We start from the raw sequence: 19,155 nt of genomic DNA on the forward strand, positions 1-19,155 counted from the left end.
TAGGCTAGCAGCTCCTTTTCAGGGGAGATCTGATGTGGTATTTATACTGTAAGCTACTGGAACATAAATTAATTCCAGCAACTTAGCAGCAGACAGAATGGACCATTACAAACACTTGCATTTAAGCACGAAGCATTTCTTTGCTGGACAGGAAGATAACAAAGAATATTTTTACTTAAAACAAACACATGCAGATGAAACATGACAAATATAATGTACCACTCTGACCAGACTGGCAGTTTTGGCCTTATCTTATGAAATATTTGTACATAATAAGAGAGGAGTGCCGCCTCATTTATTTGAAATTCAATCAGTATCTGTCTTGAGCTCTCACAGTAAAGACAATGCTTAGTAAATGCACTTAGCTTAATATTTACGCCCTGTCAAGTCATATAGACATAACACAAAGCCCTTTTCCATATCTCTTCCAGTGATATGTAAGAAAAAAACGAGGTAATTGTAGCCTCGTAGTAATGAAATGACTCCTTATTTCCTCAACCAGGGTAGATTATAAATTCATTCACTGCATACCAGTCCTGTGATGTGACTAAACCATATCTCCATTTCAGATTTCTGACTGCTTCATTGAAAATCTGACTCATTCTAAAGGGCTACAGGAAAGGAGGACTTTTTCTCAACACCAATATATAGTAAATTTGCAGTCCTGCACTGGAAACCCCCTGCCTGGCTAGAGGAGAAATTAGGTAAACATGTATATATCTTTTTTTGAATTGTGACAGAATGGACTTTTAAAGCACATTATCACATTTAAAATACATTTTGGTAATCTGGCTTATGTAAAACTAGTATGGATCCATACATTGTAGAAGCTTTAATTGAAAGTTCCATATTCTATACCAGAAATAATTTGAGGGGACCTATTCATGGGATAAAGCATTTAGGAACTGCATCTATCCATTAGAAGTAAAGCAGGAAGTCTTGGGGTAAATTTTCTTTTTCGCATCCATAGATCTAAGTTGCTTTTAAATATGGACAAGGATGATCTTTGTTTTATGTGGATGAGGAGTCTGTTCGGACATAGCAGTATCCTCAGTGAGATATACTTGTCCCTCCAAACCATTGTTTTGATGTTACAGAAAAGGTTTAGATCACCAGACAAAGTATTTATGATGCCATTTGACTTGCTGATGTGCAGTAAATTAATCAGTATTTGGTCGGAGGATGCCTTGTATACCAGGCACAGGTCACCTCTTAGCAGTCTGTAGAATATGGAGCAGAGTGACAGGGCTTTGAGTTGGTCTGTGTAGGACATGTTGTTTAAGCCAACCCCTTTTTGTATCTCTTGGAGCATTCCATTTGTTGCATGAGTTTGGACAGATACATGCCAAATGGGGCACTATACTCAATGACTGTACTCTGATTTTTGGAGATGGTTACCAAAGGATAGCCTGGCCTAATGAAAGACAATTGTGAAAATATAACATTTAAAGAGCAAGCCTTAACTGAGTGACCAAAAGATGACTGATAAACTCAAGTCAGCACAGACTGTATAAAGATACGCAGTGGTGTGTTCTGCTGTGCAGACCTGAGGAAAATCTAAAAATTCAAATATTAACTTGCTCAAGATTATGAAAAAACAGAGAGGAAATAGAAATGAAAATGTGGGAGGAATACAATAGTAAATTACACTGGTTAATCTGATACCTACTTCAGTAAGTGTTGGCTTAGTAAAAGTAGCTCTTAGTGATTATATTCTTTCTGTAAGTCAGTAATACATTCAAAGAGCCTAGATGAAGCAAAATCCTATGTAGGCTCATAGGATCATAAGAGATTACTAGGCTATCAACCCAGAAGCCATTTCAAGCCTAGCCATTTAATCCCAATGTAATACCACAGATACTCTAGTCAATACCCAGGATTATATTTATTAATGACTACCCATATCAGGGCAGGTTGTGGGCGCTATCCCCAGTAGAAATTTACAGTGACTCATTCAGGTTCCTTTTGAACAGTGTCATAAGGGGTTCTCTGCTTCATATGAATTGACAGCCTATTCCAAAGACACAACAGTTTCTGGGAAAAAACACTGTTCCTCTAGCACATCCTGTTCAAGTTGGAGACCTTATTTAGGTCCCTGGAATGGGTAGCTCTAGTCCCATATGAATTACAGATGTGCAGCAAATTCATTAGGTTTGGGTCAGAGATTGCTCTGTAAGTCTGGCATAAGTCTCCCCTAAGAAGTCTATACAATACTGAGTACAGTGATAGGGACTTTAGTCGGTCTGTGTAAGGCACATGCTGGAGTCCTTTGATCTTCTTAGATTGAAACCTCTGATGTCTCTTCAATTGCTGCAGGTGCTTTCTATGGGATCTACCGAAAGGGGCATTATACTCAATTATGGGCCTGATTGGTGAAAAGTATAGAGGGAGTTTAACATCTTTTGCTGTAGAGGCAGTGCCTTTGCTATTCAAATGTGCTATGTAGAAAGCCTTCCTTACTATAGTTGACACATGGTGGTCAAAGTTAAGGTCACAGTCTACTTGTGATCCCAGATCCATTACTACTTGTATGTATATCGTGTATTGTTGTTAATTTGATAGTGTGAAGGGACATTGTTTTTATGGAAGGGAATGATGATCCATTTATTTGCATTCAGTTTGAGACAGTGACTAAGACACCAGTTGTTGGTCTACATAAGACCCTCCTGAAGTATACTGACATCATTTGGAGATTTAGTAATTGCATCCAGTTTGCAGTCATCCACAAACCTAGTCAGCCAGAGACCTTTAGTTTTGACCTGAACTTTTGAGAAGTATATATTAAACAGTAGGGGGCCCAGCACTGACCCATGTGGCACCTGCCGGTGATAGATCTGCTAGTTGATATGGAGTCACCCACTTTGATAGTGTGTGATCAGTTTGTGAGCCAATTGGCAACCCATTATACAACAAAAGGGGGTTTACATTCAGTTTGCTAAGTTTATCAGTAATGCCTGTGCATGGGATTGTGTCAAAGGCCTTTGGCAAGTCGAGATATGCTGTGTGCACAGATTTGACCTCTTCAATGGCTCTAGTCACATTTTTGAAGAAATCCACCAGGTTTAACAGGCAGGATCTGCCCTTGACGAAGCCAAATTGGACGGATCCAGGTTTTGGAGGAAGCTGATGTCTTTAGTTATGTGGTCCATGATGATACTTTCCATGGCTTTACAGATGAGGCTGGTCAGACTTATGGGTCTATAATTCCCTGGGTCTGATGCTAAGCTACCTTTGTGGAGCGGAATAACTTTCTGTTCTCCATTTTGCAGGAACAAAGCCAGGGGTTAGACTGGGTTTGAATAGGGTGCTTAATGGTGATGCTAGTTCATGTTTTAGCTTGTTTAGCAGACAGCCTGGGATGCCATCTTGTCCCTTAGAGGCTGTGTTTTTTTTTCCTAGACAAGGTTCATAGGTTCATAGGTAGGTACTAGGCTATTAGCCCTAGGGCCTATATAGGCCTATCCAAAAAGGTATCCTGGCTTTCGCCACCCAAGAAAATTATTTTCCTGTGCCCCTGTCGAATAGGACCACAGAAGTGATCCCTGGGGTGAATTTCCTATTTCCCATCCAATCATCAAGATTTTTCTTGAAGAGTGCTAATGAGGAGCTCTGTTTGACATAGATAGGTAGTCTGCTCCAGAGTATGGGAAGTCTCTGGGACAGGAATCTATCCCTCCAGCATGTTCTGTTTATTGTGGTGACAAGGTTTAGGTCCCTAGAGCAAGTAGCTTGGAGGGATTGGGATTTCTTTAAGTGGAAAATGTCCAACAGCTCTGGGTTTGACATAGCTTTGTATGTTAGGCAGAGATCTCCTCTGAGTAGGCAATATGCGACAGAGTAAAGTTGGAGTTTTTTGAGACGGTCTGCATAGGGCATCTGTTTGAGGCCAGTAATCTTCTTTGTGAGGTATTTCTGTGGCCTTTCCAGTTGTTGTAGATGTCTTGTGAGGTACATACCAAAAGGGGAGTTGTACTCTATAATGGGTCTAATGAGTGATGAGTAGAGGGGAATAATGACCTGTTTTTTTCTGGATGAGAAACCTTTTGTGATGAGGTGAGCCACGTAGAAGGATTTCCTGACCACTGTGGCAATGTGATTATCAAAGGAGAGACTACTGTCAACCTGTGTCCCAAGGTCTCTTATCACACTTTCGGCATTAAGTAGACTACCACTTATTTGGTAGTTCATGGGTACAGAGTTTTTACCAAAGGGGATGACAATACACTCTTTGGCATTGAGCTTCAGGCCATGGCTTTGACACCAGGCATCTGTCTCAGTGAGGCCCTTTTGTAGTATGTCCACATCATTAGGAGTTTCGATTATGGCTCCTAGTTTGCAGTCATCTGCAAACCTTGTTAGCCAAAGACCTTCTGTGTTAGCCTGTACTTCAGAGAAGTAGATACCAAACAGGACAGGACCCAGGACTGATCCTTGTGGTACTCCACTTGTCACTGGTCTGAAGTCAGATTTGGAGTCTGCTACTTTCACAGTATGGGTTCTGTCCATGAGCCAGTTGGCAACCCATCTTGGAACATAGGGATTTATACCTAGTTTAGTGAGCTTATCTATAATTCCACAGTGGGGGATGGTGTTGAAAGCCTTGGCGAGATCTAGATAAGCTGTGTGAACCACCTTACCCTCATCTATGGTTTTGGTGACTGCTTCAAAGAAGTCAGTCAGGTTTAGGAGACATGATCTGCCTTTTACAAACCCGAACTGGGCAGGGTCCAGAGTTTGGAGATTTCCAGTGTCTTTGTTTATGAGTTCCATGATGATACGTTCCATTGCCTTGCAGACCAGGCTCATCAGGCTAATGGAGCAGTAGTTCCCAGGGTCTGTCATGGCTCCTCCTTTGTGGAGTGGGATAACCATTGTGGTGCGCCATTTAGTGGGCACAAAGTCTGAGGTGAGGCTAGACTGAACATGGTACTTAGGTAGGCTACCAGTTCATTCTGTAGTTCATGTAGAATGCAGCCTGGGATATTGTCAGGTCCCATGGATGCTGTGTTCTTGGCTTTGGAGAGTGTGTTTTTTACCTGTCCAGCCATGATTACAGGAACTTTGCATTCTTCCAGTATAGAGATGGGCCCTCTAGGGGGTGAGAGTGGGGTAAAGTTAGCACTGAACCTATTTGCCAGGATGTTGGCAATATCAGTTGGCTCTGTATATTTAGTGCCATTGTGCTGTAACTCAGAGCAGATTTGAGTGTTGCCATTGAGATTCTTGACATAGCTATAGAATGCTTTGTGGTTGTCTTTAGAGTCAGTGGCAATTTTGTTTTCGTAACTAGCTTTGGAGGATTTTATGAGGGATCTCAGCTTCTTACTGAGGTTGACCATGGAGTTCCTCCAGTCATGGGATTTTACTCTTTTTTGCAACAGTTTCTTTCTTCTGCTGTAGAGTTTGTTTATGGCAGACGACCACCAGATTGGCTTCCTTTTTTGGAAGATAGCATCTTGGTTCTATTACGGATAGCATGATCCATGCACTCGTGTAAGTGCTTATAAAGTGCATTTGTGTAGGATTTAGAAGTCGTACCTCTATTGTCTGCCTGCATGGGTGTCATGAAGTTTGCCACTTCTGTCTTAAGAAGTGTGAAGTTGGCTTTGGAGAAGTTTTTTACGGTGGTTTTCATAATTGGGGGTGGGGGTGGGATGTGGATGTGTAGGGTGATTAGCTTGTGGTCGGATCTGACCAACGAAGAATTGACCTCTGGTGTGGAACACTGGTTGCCCATGTTGGTAATGACCAGGTCTAGGATATTGCTGCCCCTGGTGGGGTTGTGAATAAGTTGATCCAAGGCATTGGAATTTATGAATTCCAGAAAACATTGAGCAAAAGAGTTGGTACATGAGTAGTTTTCCCAGTTAATGGTAGGGTATTAGGGTGTTGGGTTGTACCCTAATACTTTTCAGTGTATCAAGAAATGAGGAGTGGGAATCATGGGGCATGGTGGGGGGGTCTGTAGCAAGCTACAATTTGGATTGCGATCTTGCCCAGAGTTAGTTGCACTTGGATAATCTCAGGTTCATTATGCTGTGCAACTAGCCTGGAGGTGTGGATATCCTTAATGAATATGGACACACCTACACCTTTAGTGCTTTGTTCGGGGTTAGGTGGCCAAAAGGTGTGGTATGAATTATAGCCTGGTAATGCAGGGGTGCTCTCTGGAGCTTTGAACCAGGTCTCTGTCTCTGCACAGATGTCGATGTTCTCCATTTTAAGGAGTGCCTCGAGTGAGTGCATTTTAAGGTTTAGACTTCTATCATTGAGTAGCATTACACTCAGATTTTGCTTGCTTGTACCTGTTATGCTGGTGAATTTGTCATTTGAACCTTGCCTAAAAAAGGCACTATAGGGGTGGCAAGAGCCTTAGCCAGTATCCGGAATCCCAAGGGCACCAGGTGCAGGCCATCTCTGACAAAGCATTGTGGTGGTCTGTTGATCATGTCGCCCCAGGCAGACAAATACTGGATCCCTTTAGAATGACACCAGAAGTTTAGCCAATTGTTGAAGTCAATCATTTTGTCTTTGTACTGTGGTATCATTCTGGGTGATGGCAGGATGCTACTCAGGGCTAGGGTCATACCTACCTGGGCTACAAGATCGAGAATTCCTCCATATCTCTTTTCATGTAGTCGAGGGAAGTACATCTCAGGTCATTCACACCAACATGGACAATGACAGTGTCATATTTGTACTTGTGGAGTAACCTGAGTGCATGCGTTATGTAGCAGATCCTGGCACCTGATGGGCAGGTGACAGTAACTTTCTCCTTGTTTAGCCTGGTGAGTGGAACATCAGTGTGCCTGACTATAGAGTCACCTATGACTAGAGTGTTGGGTACGTTGTTATGCCTTATGGGCTGTGGTTGAGTGGCACACTGAGTTTGTGGGCTATGTGTCATTTGGGTTGTGTTGGGGGGTGGAGTTTGCTTGCGTTTCTGCTTTGGAGGTTCTTGATGCTTGAGCAGGTTTTTATTGAGAGCCTATGCAAATGTAGTTGTGTGTTTTGTGTTTCTATGTGTGTGTTTTGGTGGTGTAGGTTTTGAGGGACTATGTGATGAGTGTGGAGTGTTGCAAGTGTTTACCTTCTCCTCTTGACTGTCTAGTCCAGTCTTGGGTGAAGAGAGCTTTGCGTCCAGTTTGGCTATATAATTGCATCTCTCACAGGTTGTAGTGTTGGGTGGTATGAGAGAGGGTTGTCTGCGTACATGAGGCAATTGCTGCATTGCCCTAAGATGCTCAGATTCATCAGGTAGACAGGAGAAATCACTGGGAGCTGACCCTTAGACATGTCTGGATAGGTGCTTATTTATTAATTACTAAAAACTGCTTTCCTCTGGACAAGTGAGGAAAATTGAGTGTTTTAGTAATTTACAGCTTATTTAGTGCTTACAACGAGTTCTGAACAAGTGCTTAGTTCAAAGAAGCAGATTTGAGTGCTGAAACTAGAAAACTGGCTAATGCTAAGAAACAAAATTAAGCTAGAAGGCTTCCCTCTGACACAGAAAGGCTTAGGGGCTCAGAAGCCTACAAACAGTCTAGACCACTTACAGGAAAGGCAGGAAACAAGCTTATTTTTTTTTCTTTCCCAGATGCTCTCTTTGTACACAGTAGGAGTGCCTGAAATCAGAATATGATCTCACTGCACTCAGTTGAGTGAGCAAATAAGATGGGCCCAGAAGGAGTATCCAAACACAAATTTACAAGAGGGGTGGGCAGTTTCAAAGCCAACAAGATTAACACCAAAACAAAACCAGGGAGGTTGGGTGGAGAACTAACTGAAAAAACATAGTCAAAACTTCCAGTTCAGTTAATATTCAATGCAACACAAATAAATCAATTAAAATGCTGTATTATCTCAAAAAAGTGCAGATAAAAGGTACTTAAATTATCTTCTATGTCCAGTTGAATACAGCTAGATCTTAGCCGGCCAAAGCTCAGGTTTTAAGCAGAAAATATTCCAAAATGTACCACTTAAATAGGCAGTAACAGAATATCAATGAATGAGACTACCCCCGACTGCAATTACTGTCTATGCAGGAATTCTAACAGGCAATAAAATCTAGCAAGCACTAACTGAAAAATCAGAGTCAAAACTTTCAGTTTAGTTACTATTCAATGCAACACAAATAAATCAAATAAAATGCTATATTATTTGAAAAAAGTGCAGACAAAAGGTACTGAAATTCTGTTATACGTCCAGTTGAATACAACTAGATCTTAGCCGGCCAAAGCTCAGGTTTTAAGCAGAAAATATTCCAAAATGTACCACTTAAATGGGCAGTAACAGAATATCAGTGAATGAGACTACCCCCGACTGCAATTACCGTCTATGCAGTAATTCTAACAGGCAATCAAATCTAGCAAGCACTAACTGAAAAAACACAGTAAAAACTTCCATTTCAGTTAATATTCAATGCAATACAAATAAATCAATTAAAATGCTGTATTATTTGAAAACCGTGCAGATAAAAGGTACTTAAATTCTCTTATACATCCAGTTGAATACAGCTAGATCTTAGCTGGCCAAAGCTCAGGTTTTAAGCAGAAAATATTCCAAAATGTACCACTTAAATAGGCAGTAACAGAATATCAATGAATGAGACTACCCCCGACTGCAATTATTGTCTATGCAGGAATTCTAACAGGCAATAAAATCTAGCAAGCACTAACTGAAAAAACAGAGTACTTCCAGTTCAGTTAATATTCAATGCAACACAAATAAATCAATTAAAATGCTGTATTATTTGAAAAAAGTGCATATAAAAGGTACTTAAATTCTCGTATACATCCAGCTGAATACAGCTAGATCTTAGCTGGCCAAAGCTCAGGTTTTAAGCAGAAAATATTCCAAAATGTACAAGGCTTTAATGACCTGCTTTTTGGATATGTAGCATGGTGGGAAGTTGGGGGCAAGATTTGTGATAAGTTTGGAGGGGATAAGACAGTGAAATTTTCACCAAATTTGTCTGGTAGCAGGTTTGCTATCACTGCTGGATCAGTGTGTGTGATACCATTAGTCACTAGTTCAGCACATGCTTGAGTCCTACCTTTTAAGTTATGTACCTAACTGTAAAAGGCATTATGATTATCCTTGGCTGTGATTGATAAGTTTTTCTCAAAGTTACCTATAGAAGATTTGGCATGTTGTCTTATTTACCTGTTGAGGCTAAGGAGGGTTTTTTTCTATTGTTGGGGCCTCGCCTTAGTTTTGTTAGACAGCAACATTTTGCATTTGTTGTAAAGATTGTTGATGCTGGATGTCCACCAGGGTGGCTTTTTTTTACTTGGGGCTCTGGCTTTGATTGTCTCTGAAACAGCTGAGTATATCCACTTACACAAATGATTGTAGAGGGATTTAGTGTAACCTTTGGTGTAGTTACCACTTCCAGCTGTGGGTGGAGCCTGGAATGCATTTATACATTCCCCTATGACGGTATCGTTTGCTTTGGTGAAGTTTTTAAGTCTGACTTCACCCTTTGTAAGTTAGGATGTTAGTGACAGTTTGAAGACAACTGATTTGTGGTCAGATTTAACTAATGGGGGTCCAACAGTTACAGTGGTGCATCTCTTTGTCATGTTAGTGAGGACCAGATCTAGTATGTTTGTTTCTATTGTTGGGGTTTGAATACTTTGTTTCATGGCATTTGAGTTAACAAAGTCAAGGAACTCTTGAGCTGATGAGTTAGGGCTAGAGCAGATTTCCCAGTTGATGGTGGGATAATTGAAATCCCCCATGTCTAGAGTGTTTGGCAATATTTGGATTGACCCTAGTTTGGTCATGTAGGCCTCATGCACATCCATGGAGTGGGATCTATAACTAGCTATGACTTGAATGGGGGTCTTACCCACAGTAATCTGAACATGGGATTACTCCATTGAGTTGTCCAGTCTAACTAGTCGGGAGGTGAATTTATCTGTAATATAGATAGAAACACTGCGTCCTTTGGTTCTCACACATTCGTTTTGTGGTCTGAAGGTGTGGAAAGCATTGTAGCCTTGCAAGGCCAGGGTACTCTCTGAGGCCTTGAACCAGGTTTATGTGACTGCACAGACATCTACGTCCTCCAGTGATAGAAGTGCTTCTAGTGTGTGCAGTTTTTTTGTTTAAGCTCCAGGCATTTAGCAGCATACCCCTTATTTTATTTATGTATACTGGTTTAGGGTTCTACTATGAAATAATGAATGGCAAAACACCAAGCATCAGAATGCCAACAACTAATGCCCAAAACAAAAGAATGAAAAGGTAAATCATGAGTTTTTTGAGGGGTTGCTCCCCTGCAAAACCCCACAATCGATGCAGGGGATAAACTTCTCATACCATCAGGCTGTATATACATATATGTGTGTGTATGTATGTGTGTGTGTGTGTGTGTGTGTGTGTGTGTGTGTGTGTGTGTGTGTGTGTGTGTGTGTGTGTATATATATATATATATATATATATATATATATATATATATATATATGGGTCTCCTTTGCTTTATTGAATTTGCGTTTCACCAAACGTCAAATAAGCAAAACCACTTTGCCAAATGTGCATTATTCTGAAACCTGACTATTCCGAATTCTGTTTAATGAAAATAGTTAACGCAATGTTGGTAGTGTAAGAAGTACAAATATACAGTGTTTATGTACCTTCTGGAACTCCATACCAGTTCTGTGACATGGCAAATATAATGGTAGATGTAGAGATATTCAGCATGTGGAAAATTATTTTAACAGCACTCATAGCTTTTAAATGGAGATCAAACTGTAGTAAGGATGAGGAATATACCCTTCTTTTCACTGTAGTGCAATCTTGGAGTAGGTCTATATAATTTGCAGGGGTGCGGCTTGCCTCCCTGCAAAAATTCTAGAGAATGTGTGCTTTTGTGTTTTTATTTTAACATAGCAGGTCTTTCTGTGTTTTGGAGTGCAACATAGTCAGTTTTCAGAATATTTCATGTTTGATAAAGTGGTCTCGCTTATTTGATGTTCAAATAGGGCATTGCACTCGAGCTTCTCCACATTCAAATCACCATAGAAAAAATCCAATACCACTTCCTTGCAAGCTATAGGTCCCCCTTTATGATCCAGAAAACCCATGCTATGAATTTAAACTTATTGTAAACACTCACCATCTAACGCAATACCACATTCGTGGGTGACTTTAATTACCCCACTATTAATTGGGAATCATAGGTGACACCAAACGTGCATACACAGATTCCTGAATTTTGTAAACATAAACTCCCTGGACTAAATTGTCAATACACCAAACAGGGATGCAACCAACTTGGATCACTTCCTCACTAATAAGGAAGAGTGCTACACACCCCTTAGTGCAGTGTCTTCTCTGGTAAGATCAGACCACAAAATGGTCTCCTTTGAAGTAGAACACTGGAATATTCAGGAACTACTTTAATGCTAACTTCCTACTATTAAGTGATAACCTGGAAAATTTCAAGCCCCCATAACCCCTCAGAATGCTGCTGCCTATGAAGAACTGCTCACAGAAATCCTAAACAAGCATGTTAATAGCTGCACAGAGGCAGCTGTATCTACCAGGAAGAAGTACAGAACTAACTCAAAAAACAAGCCACCCTGGTGGGATCACAACATCAACAGGCTGTATAACAGAAAGAAGAAAATCATGGAAAAAAACTAGGAGGTGCAGCATTCAGCTGGATAAAAGCATGCTCATCAAACTAAACAAACAACTCATAGGACAAATTAAGTCTACCAAAGCCAAGTTTGAGTTAATTTGGCCTCCCAGGCCAAGGACAATTACAAGGCATTCTTTAGCTATGTCTAAAACCTGAAAGGCAATACTCAACTGTATGCAGAGCATATTGTGAATGTAACCACCTATACTGAGCCAGAAGATACAGCAAACCTACTGGCCAGCTAATTCAAATCCAACTTTATCCCTCTCTCCCCCCACAACCGTCCCTCAGGAAATACTGTCAGATGTAACACCCCCTGCTATCACTATGGAACAGGTCCCTAATGCTCCCTCTAAAGCCAACAACACTGCATCAATAGACTCAGACAATATTCCAGGATGCCTTTGAAATAACATGTAACATGACCTATCAGGCCCTCTGGAATTGCTATTTGACTGTAGCCTCCAAACAGGCTTTATGCCTCATGAATAGAGAACAACAGTAGTCATCCCTCTGCACAAATGTGGGCCATCTACAGACTCTGGAAACTACAGACTGATAAGTCTAACTAGTCTCTTATGCAAAGCCATGGAAAGAATTACCATGTAAATGATCAATAATGACATACAAAACCTCCAGATACTGGACCCTACCCAATTTGCTTTCACCAAGGATAAGCCATGCCTACTGAATCTGATGGACTTCTTTGAGAAGGTCACCAAAGCAATGGATGAGGGCAAAATGGTTCACACTACCTGCCTTGACCTGGCCAAAGTATGCAATACAATACTCCACTCAGGAATTGTTGACAAACACAAGAGGCTAAGGAGAAACCCTTATGTCATCCAGTGGATAGCCAGCTGGGTCACTAACAGAACCCAAGAAGTTAGAATTGGTGATTTCTCTACATAAGTAGAGTCCCTCAGGGATCAGTTCTGGGACTTTTCTTTTTTGGCCTTTGTTTCTCTGAAGTCAAGACCAATGTTAGTGGCCTCTAGCTGACTAATCCTGCAGATGATTGCAAATTAGGAACTGCCATTGAATCCCCCACCTACACAAATGTTCTCTAGAAGGACTGACACAGGCAAACAACTGATGCCAGAGCCATGGACCAAAATTAAATGCCAAGAAATGCATAATAGTGTCCTTCAGGAAGCCATTCACCCCTGGTAACTATTATATTGACAACACACCCTTAAGAGTTCACCCAGTAGTCAGGGACTTGAGGACACACATAAGACAGTAATCTAACCTTTTACCATCATGTGTCTACAGTAGTGAGGAAATCATTCTATGCTGTGCAACTTATAAACAAAAGTAGGGCATCAAGGTCAAAATAAGTTATTGTTCCATTGTATTCAGCATTCATCAGACCTATCATTGAGTACATCTCCCTCTTTGGTACATACCTAAGCAGACATATCCAACAACTGGATGTCCATAGAGATTCCTCACTAAAAGAATACAGGGTATAAGTAACATGTCCTGTGCAGGCTGCCTCAAGGCCCTATCTCTGTATTCTGTCTCTTACAGGCTGTTGAGGGGAGATCTATACCTGGCATACAAGGCATTGCCAGACCTGACTCCTATGGACCTCCTGCATATCACAAAACAAACAGCACCAGAATGACCTTTTCTAAAGGCTTCAACATTGCCTGTGATATAAATAGGACCTTCTGTGGAATAGGCTCCCCATCCATGTGGAGCAGAGTTCCTCTCTAATCCAGTTCAAGTGTTATGTGGACACTTGGATGGGGAACAGGAAATTCACCCTTGGATTGGCACATACTTCTGTAATGGACACAAGCAGCCTGTAAATGCCATACCTTTGTTATAAGTTGCACATCATCCAGGCCTCTGTTTGCAAATGTTTCATCTCTTAATCCCCTGCTTACACTTATCAGGTGTACCAGAATTTGTCAGAGATTTGGGATGCATGGCTAATCATTTAAAAGGCCCTTGTGGTCATTAGCCTAGTAAGCACTTATGAACCTGTGAATATGTATGATTTTGATGCAAAGCATCATAATCCACAGTACTGATCTGGTACAACCCTGAAATTGCACAGAATTGCGAAACATCCTACTCGAGTGAACACAGAACAAATTGCTAACATTGGTCTTGCGGTGGGCAAGTCCAGGATTTGATATTGTGAGTTTCAGTACGGGTGGATTTTGATTTTTCTGATCCAAGTCAAATGGAATGACTGCTCACACACTGAAGTCATGCGAGCAGCGATTTCCTATGGAAAAAGCAATGACTGGCATTATGTCACTTGGTGTCTTGATCTGTGGACAACGGAAGCCCAAGGTATTTTCCCTTGGCCATCTGTGGATATACTCTGATTTTAGTCAAGAGCTTTAATGTTTAACCTGGGCTCATTAACAATTAAGCAGCTGTGGGAGATGGTGGTTCAGAACAATGATAAGCTGGTTAAATGGATTTGGGCAAAGAACAGCAAGGGTGTTTTTTGTTGTGTGTGTGTGTGTGTGTGTGTGTGTGTGTGTGTGTGTGTGTGTGTGTGTGTGTGTGTGTGTCCGTTGAAGTGTATACCCATAGATACAATACAAAACTGTATGGAATAGAATGATACTTCACGTTTGATATTAACAGACTTTGGTAAACTATCAGACAGGCCAGTAATGGAGTCATGAGCATATCCAGTCAGCTTAGAATATCCACGGTGTTTGATAACATATTTGACATTAATGATGAACAGCAATGGATCAATTACTAAACCTTGAGGTGCACTTATGTTAACTATAAGGAGCTGGAGATAGCACCTCTCTATTTTATAGACCATTTTCTGTTAATTAGATTGTCTGCAAACCATCCCAATGCAAGAAGAGTACAGCCATAACATTTTAAGACCTTATTTGGCTTAGTATGGGAAACTACATGAAAAGTGTTAGAGATGTTAATAAGGGTAGCTCCAACAAATTCTCCAAGGTCAAGTTGTCCTCAGACATATTCTACAAGGTCAGGAAGTGCATGACCAGTGCCACAGCTTTACCAAAATCTGCACTGTGTACTGGAAGTAGTTTTTCATTTACTAGCTGACCAAGAAGTACCTGCTCTTTTCTTAATCACTGTCTATGAAAAAAATTATGGGATAGCAGAACCTTTTGTTTGTAAAGTTAGAAATCCTAAAAATGTTCACTATATCAAAATCCGCAGAGTCAGGTTTAGCTTTACTATTTTAACAGGCAGCCCTGACATAATCTCTAGTACACATTATATATAAATAGACAGACAGATAGATGGATAGATAGACAGATAGATAGGAAGGTAGATAGATGGATAGATGTAGAGCTGTGTGTGTGTGTGTGTGTGTGTGTGTGTGTGTGTGTGTGTGTGTGTGTGTGTGTGTGTGTGTGTGTGTGTGTGTGTGTGTGTGTGTGTGTATGTGTGAATCTATTAAATTTCTCAGTGAATGTGGGAAGAGTTATGGACCAAATGCAGATTTTACAAAATGAGTTAGTAGGAAAGCTGAGCTGAAGAAATTAGCTGTTTACCTAATGGGGGATATTAAACAGAAACCAGACAGGTGTACATAATGTTGAGATGGCAGTGGTTGCATTAAAATATTCCAGTTTTCATGAAATGAAATATGTTAGAAATCTTGAAACTGTTGGTAGTTTTTAGGTGACAAACATGGGCAGGTGATCATTTATTATTCTTGTCATAATATCAGTGAGCTGGGTATTTATAGGGCAGCAGAAAAAGGACCCAGTCAGGAGTGATGGGGCTTCCACAGACTTTAGCGGCATGAGTATGGGTAATAAATGAAAAGAAATCATAATGACATAATGACTGGACTGTTTGATGGTTGAATATCTCGTTTGTTAGTACTGACGTTTTCTACCAGGATTAACTTTGAGCTAATATGGATATAAAGTTACTTGGTCAGTAATGCATTTCCCTAACTAGGGGAGAAAGAGGTCATAAAGTCAAGCGATAAGACAGAAATGTAGCATAGCTGTCTTTCACATTAACATGCAATGATTCACAATGGACAGAATAAAGGATATGTGGATCAGAGATGGTGGGGTGAGGTATAATGATCTTAAATAGCAAGTCACCTAACACCCTTGTGATCCCTTTCTAATTGATGAATATTACTGGTTGTTTGAATGAGCTGTGGTGGTGGTGCTGCGGTAGTGTTGTCGCCTCACAGTTAGATGTTGCCCGTTCGATTCTCAGTTAGAACGTCTTCTGTGTGGCAACATGCGTTCCTTCATAGAAGGTTGTGCATTAGGCCCGGCAAGCCAGCACGTAAAACTCTACTGCCAATCATTAGCAGACCAGAGTTCCGTTGTGGCAACCCCTAACTGGGAAAAGCCAAAAGACACAAAGACTGGTTGTTTGAATGAAATAGCCAAACTACTTAGCTTGACATAGGTTTCAGTGACTGACAAGATGTTATGTTGTTAATACACCGAAGATATAATTTGTTGCACAGATATTCAGTATTAGGTTGCACTACTTTTAAGTCCTTACTAAATGTTCAATATTAGTGTGGACTACTTTTAAGTCCTTAACTAACTTAGATACATCAGTAGTTGGACTAAATGTAGTGTTATGAATTGGGCCAGGGAATGGCTGCACATCACAACAGAAAGGTAAAGGGACAAGACTAGGTTAATAATAACAATGTTTCAACCATTTGACTTTGATATTTATTTGCTCCCTTGTGATATGAAAAAATGTGTGGTCCCACCAGGTATACCAATAAGCACAGACTGGATCAAATGAAGTAACTGGAAGATACAATAAAAAATATGTACTTAAGGAGAATACAACATATAAAAGGATTCTGTGTTTTTTTTGTTTTTTTCATTTTAAGAATAACAATAAAAGAGAAACACAAACAGAAAAAAATGACAGATTTGTTAAAACAAAAAGATAAACAAATTTGAGGAAACGTGAAAAATTGGAACAACCTTTTTATGTCAGTAGCAGAAAAAAAATAACGATTGAATTGCCTGGCCTCATATTGCAGAGGAATGAATACCTGACTATGATCAAGATGATATGTGATTGACTAGCTTCAACGATGTGTGAAAGATCAGAGGAAAAGGAAGGGGATAAGGGATTAATGTTGGCTTGCCCATGCCTGGGGATTGGAAGTGGGTCTATGACAAACCATCGAACAGACAGATTGTCAAATGTCATATGTTCAAAACCATATGGTATCAGCCCATTGAAAAAAAAAATATCCAAGCGAAAACAACACCCACATACAACAGTAAAAATGTTTTTGCAGGAGGCAAGCCCCCCTGCACACCCCACACCCCCTGCTAATTATTTATACCAATTCTGAGATCACACTACAGTGGGGAAAAAGGAAAATGTCCCAATCCCTAATGTAATGAGATCACAGGCAGAATGGTTTGATGGATTACTTGAGCATATGGTTTTGATGCTATGATTTTCAACAATCTGACCATTTGATCATTTGATAGGAACTCATGGGAAGTGTGCCTGGGTTTCTTTTTGGGTGTCAACTATAGGGAGCACCCATGATGCAAAAACAGCCGAACATGAGTTTCCAGTGGTGTACTACATACATAAAGAAATTCATTTGTGGTTGCACACATGATCAGACCTCTCAACTGTACCTAATTTGGATGAATGTATCTATTTTCAGACTTGATTTATCCCTGCATTGTTGGAGATGCGTCCCCATTTTCAGGCCTAATTTACCCCCTTCACACAAGTTACTGAATTTCCTCTCATTATACATCATTTTTGAAGATGTCTAGTAAAGAGAAAACCACACTATCTGATCAACATACTATTGGCACAAAGAATTTAAAGATAGGTGACACCAAACTTACATCTTCCTTTTTCAGAAGCAAAAGTAAATGGCATTGTGGAGTAGAATCCAGGAATACAGTTCATTAAAGTCTACAGATTTTACACTGTCTCCTTAGTAATGTGTTTATACTTTTTCCATCATTTTTGTGGCTATCTTTTTTTAAACATGTTTCTGAGTACTATCCCTTATTCCTACTGGAATCAGGAGTTATCTGCTATTTGGTATTTAAAATTTTTTGCTAATTAGATGTCCAGATTTTTAGATGATGTACAACTTTACAAGGGACTCTGTATCTATTTTCATGTCAATGCCTTCAGATTGAGAGGTATTCTCATGTGTCATGAAGCAAGCAAGCAATAATAGGTCTCAGGTGAGCTACTATGAACCTTAGGATTTGAGGGGAGAGATTGTTCCATCATAATAACTCACTGTTTCACTTCCTGTCACCAAACATTTCCCTGTCATGTGTTAAGGACTGGTGTGCCCATACCAGGGAACACATTGTCATGATAGCTCTTGCCCTGACAGTAGGTTGGCATGGGGTCTCTGCTGATTTAAGCACAGTGTTGTGCACTTCAAAACAGTAAACAGATGTATTGTAAGGCTATCACCACATCTTTAAAATGAGGCTGGCATAGATCATCCTGTGTAGGGAATCCTGTACTTTTACAGTGAGACATCTATCATCTCTTAGTGGAGGAAAGAGTGAAACAAATGTATACAGAGGGTGACACCACTGTGACAGTCAATAACATGACTTGAGGGACATAAAACTGGAGTTCAGGAAAACAGATATGAAGAAATTTTTATAATAGGTGGAAAAAAGTTACTGGTCAAAGAACATACAGTTAATCCAAAAGGAACATGATTGACAGACCACAATGTTTTCCCAGAGATGGCCTGCATCTGTCACCCCTGGGTTTCTGGATACAGCTCTTGCCAACCCTATAGTGCCTTTTATAGGTGGTGTTTCAAAGACCAAATTACCACTGTAACAATTATAAATAAATGCAATCTGAGGGTCATGCTGCTCAACGATAGAAGTCTAAATCTCAAGATGCACTCACTCGAAGCACTCCTCAAAATGGAGACCATCGACATTTGTGCTGTAACGGAGAACTGGTTTAAAGTGGCAGAGAGCACCCCTGTGCTACCAGACTATAACACATTTCACATTTTTTGCCCCAAAACATGGACCGAAGCTCCAAATGCGGTGTTGTCTCCTTATTCATAAAGGATATGCACACCTCCAGACTAGTAGCCTAGCATAATGCATTTGAAATACTTCAGGTACAACTAACATTGGGTAAGACTGCGATCCAGGTCATAGACTGCTATAGGTCCACAACCATGTCCCTAGACTCTCACTCCATGTTTCTAAGAACCCTATAATCTACCAAGGTCCAAACCAACACTCTCATACTAGGAGACTTCAACTACCCCTACATCAACTGAGAAAGCTACTCAAGCACCAATGCACTGGCCCAATGCTTCCTGTAATTCATCAGTTCCAGTGCCCTGGACCAGCTCATTCTTACCCCCACTAGAGGAAGCAACATCCTTGAACTGGTTATTACTAACATGGGCAACCATTGCTATACACCAATTGTCAATTCCTTCCTGGTTAGATCCAACCACAGACTAATCACCATGGAAATCCACATCTCACCCACATCCCCCGCAA

The sequence above is a fragment of the Protopterus annectens genome, chromosome 5.part0 (assembly GCF_019279795.1).
Source record: "Protopterus annectens isolate FY-2018-M chromosome 5.part0, PAN1.0, whole genome shotgun sequence".
Taxonomy (NCBI): domain Eukaryota; kingdom Metazoa; phylum Chordata; order Ceratodontiformes; family Protopteridae; genus Protopterus; species Protopterus annectens.